Below are 4,220 nucleotides of genomic sequence, written 5' to 3' on the forward strand. Positions count from 1 at the left end.
CCACCATTGATTATAGGAGTGAGCAAGAAGCTAGATAATTAGACATTAGTTAGAAAAATGTTCTAAAATGTTGTAACTAGATACTCTTCATTGTCACTTATGTGGGTTTAATTTTTTGATATTTGATGGACTATACTATTCTGTTGATTCCTTCGAATAGATGATAACATAGTTTATACTCTTATACTCTCATTATTTCTTGGCTATACCGATTGTTACCTTCCTTTTTGGGTATCTTATATGCAAAAGTAATAGTGATCTACTTACATAAATGCACATCTAGAAGTTACTATCCCACATGACATGATTGAGAATAATGTATGGAAATGCTTCTAGAGGAAGAAATCGGTTGGTCAACATTTGTTTTACCTATGCCACAAAATTATGTGAATTAGTTGGTGGGATCATGTAAAAGTATTTTAAAGCATAAGAGATTATCTTATGACCTAGTTGGATGTAAATGGGATATTTCAATTTTATATTAGTAATAGGTTTAGGGTTTAGTTAAGGTGTTGAAATTGCAAAATTTGTATATTTAGGTGGAGGATAATTAGTTTGTTCTATTGACCATGGTTGAGAAAGATAGGTAAAGAAATGCAAGGTGCAATCCAACTAGGATGAAGTGAAGAGTTTTGAGAACTGAGTTTGAGCTCTAGTTGATCTATTAGGGAAGAGGTAGTGTTTTTACAAAGATCATTCTTTCTATTGTTTCCTAAAGTATACAACAATCAAAATCCCTTAACTAGGTAAATTCCAGCAAATTTTTATTATAGATCCTTCAACAAGGTGAAAATTTAGGTAGTATTCAAAGTCCTTTAACAAGAATACCCCTGATAGGGCAAAGGTCCTAAAAGGGCTAGAGGTAAAGCCCCTGACCAAGTGGCACCTAATCGTGCCTTATAATTTCTCATAAGAAGAACAAGATTAGATTTGCAACTAAATGCAAGAAAGCATATCTTAGATACAAGTTATTTAAGATGGAAAAATAAAAATCTTAATGGAAACATATTGCGTATTGAAATACTAAAATTAAACATAAGATAGATTGAATATTTTTTTATTAAAAAGTTAGAAGACTGCATAAAATATCTATAATATACCAAAAAAAAAAAAAGAAGATATCAAATCTTAGTTATCTATTAAAATTGATTTTACACTCTTTCATTCATCCTCAAGTACATAGAAGCACTAGAAATGAATAATAGAATGTGAAATTAATGGAAAATATACTAACACGATTGAATACAAAATTAAATATTAAATTAATAAAATTAACATAAACAATATATTAAGATAAATATACAATTTTTTTCCCATACTTTTTAAACTGACATAATACTTGTTATGTACTCACTCTACTGTTCAAACTGCAATTAAGAATTGCATTACTTTTGTAATATCCCTTAACGGGTCATATCACACATTCTCACTAGTTCGTAACATTAGAATTATTTCACTTAGCAGGTCATATGACACACATTCTCACTAATTCGTTATATTGCAGTTAGTAAGGAAGAGTTTATAGAAAACACGTCAATTCAACAACAGTTGAAATTTATTAACATTATAAAGCCAAACACAAAACTACTTGTAAGCAATGCATGATTGCTAGGGCGGACGAGGAATTAGAATATGCTATTCCCGCGAATACACATCATCCTTGAGGAATCCCTAATAGCCACGGTCGTCCAGGCCCTAGAATACATAATATTCTGAATGCAAAAAATGCTGTTACAAGGATGGTGTAGACCAGACGATGGATATGGGGCTTCTTACTTGGTAACCGGAATGACTAGAGGTAGAATTGGAAACCCAGGTAAGAGAACCTTGAGAAAATGAACGCGTTACAGGAGCGCTTGTCGCCAACGTGATGCTGAAACTCTGCTTCTCCATCAGTTTGCTGAAGGTTAAAACTGACGGACTCACCCTAACGTTCACTCCAGGTGGCGCCTCGATACTGGCCACGTAGCTGGACTTGGCCGTCCCAACGTTAGTCACCGTTCGTCGGAATGTAGTTGACGGCGCCCCTCCCGCTCCTCCGAAATCCGCAGAGAAAGACGGGTAATTCAAATTTCCCGAGCGCATGCTCTCGGGATCACCGGTCGGGCAAGTCACAGTTCTACCCACAATCACCCCAATCTGGCTGCCGGTGTAATTCAGGCCGCAGACATAAGGAATGTAATCGGCCGGCGTTAGGTCGTAGATTAGCCCCGGGTCCGCTGCCTTTTCCGGGTCTACATGTCCGGCGCCTGTACCAAAAATATCGGCCTTAGAATTGGTTGAGCTGTCAAGGATCGGCATGCCTTTCTTATCCACAACACTTGCCGTGGTCATCAGAGCTGATTTAACCGCGGCGGGGCTCCAGTCAGGATGCGCTGCCTTGATCAAACCGGCGAGCCCGCTCACATGGGGACATGACATCGACGTCCCGGAAATTATATTAAACTCAACGACTCTCTGGTCATCCGGGACGCCAGTGGGGCCGATATTCGTAGGCCACGCCGCAAGAATGTTAACTCCAGGACCTATGACGTCGGGTTTCAGGATTCCGGGATCCGCAAAGCTCGGACCCCTCGACGAAAACGCCGCCACCGCCGGCGCCTCTTTCGTCCCGAAAACAGTCCCCTGAAAATCAATTGCCGCGGTCGGTGTTTTTCCTGAGGCAGCGTAGGCTTTAATGGCGAGTCCGGCTTTGTAGCCGACGTAAGTCGCCGGCAAAACATGGGCATCCGCTATGATTTCTTCACCGGAAGTTTTGTCCCCCGCCAATATCATCCCCGCGCCTCCCGCCGCTTTGACGATGTCACCCTTCCCTACACGAGCTATTGAGCCTCGCTCGCACACCACAATCTTCCCGGCGACGGCGCTCGAGCTCAGGCTGCCGTTGAGACACAAGTTCCCGCTCGATGTATTGACGTGGACAAGGGGCAGTGAGTCCGAGAGGCCTTTCCCCGGGAACAGAGACTCCCCGTTGAAGACACTCCCGTCGCCCAGATGGACGGTTGCGATGAAACTCCTGTCCATTGTGCTGGCCCCCACCGTCATGATCCACGGTGCCTCGTTAGAAAGCGAAGAGTAACTAGGACCGCTGTTGCCAGCGGAGCAAGCGACGAAAATTCCCTTCTGGACTGCAGTAAACGCGCCCACGGCAATGGGATCTGAGTAAAAAGGTCCCGTGAGTCCCCCGATAGAGAGCGACATGACGTCAACACCGTCGGCCACCGCCTGGTCCATTCCCGCCAGAAGATCCGATTGCAGACACCCGTTGTCGCCGCAGACCTTATACATGGCTACGTGTGCGCCGGAAGACATTCCGTACGCCGTTCCGGCGGCGTAACCGAATAAACTGGCGTTTGTTACCCTGGTACCGGCGGCTGTAGAAGAGGTATGAGTGCCGTGCCCTTCTGTGTCACGTGCACTGGGGTTATTGGTGTCGCTGCTAAATACTCTGGCTCCGATCAGTTTGTTGTTGCAGTTGGATGAGTTGAAATCAAGGGCGCTCTCGCAGATGCCCTTCCACTTTGCCGGCGGGGCTGACATTCCGGCGTCGGAGAAAGAAGGGCTCTCTGGCCAGACGCCCGTGTCGAGGATTCCGATGATGACGCCCTTGCCGAAGGCGGTCGCCGGCCACAGGCCGTTGCTTGGCTGTAGGCCGAGAAACTCTCCGGAATATGAGGTCTGCAGTGGCAGGAGAGTGTCTGGGTACGCCGCAATAAAGCCCTCTTTATCTTTGATTGCTTCCAGTTCTGACTTTGTCAAGCGCGCAGCAAACCCGTTTAGGACATTCTCGTAAGCATACAAAATTGGCTTGTCTTGGCCTACGAATGATGCGTACCAGATTTTGCGGTCATCAAGAGTTGTTAATGCCGTCTCTGGATGTTCGAGGTGAACAACGTATGTCGTCGCTTTTGCATAACCACTCGCAGCCAACACTGCTATGATTGCTAGCAACAGAACATTAACCACCGTGGGACGATGAATTAAAAAACCCATGATTCCTCTTCAGGTATTCAATTTCGAGATCAATAATATGAATCAATCAGTAGATTATCTTCCCAATCTCATTTAACCACAACACATCTTCAAGCAAACATAATTTTACCTTTTATGCTTGCAGCAAAGTTCCAAAGTGGTCTTAATATTCATACATGCAGCAACTGCCAGACTTGACCATATAAATGAAATACGATGCAACTTTTAGGCAAAACCAAATCTCTTAA

General features: G+C 43.9%; 1 pseudogene; it reads right to left on the reverse strand.

The window, feature by feature from the left end:
* Nucleotides 1-1,648: 1,648 nt before the first annotated feature.
* Nucleotides 1,649-3,993, reverse strand: LOC149535474 (subtilisin-like protease pseudogene; annotated as a pseudogene).
* Nucleotides 3,994-4,220: the final 227 nt, after the last annotated feature.

The sequence above is a fragment of the Cupressus sempervirens genome, chromosome 10 (assembly GCF_028749045.1).
Source record: "Cupressus sempervirens isolate cs-2001-9-10 chromosome 10, ASM2874904v1, whole genome shotgun sequence".
Classification (NCBI taxonomy): domain Eukaryota; kingdom Viridiplantae; phylum Streptophyta; class Pinopsida; order Cupressales; family Cupressaceae; genus Cupressus; species Cupressus sempervirens.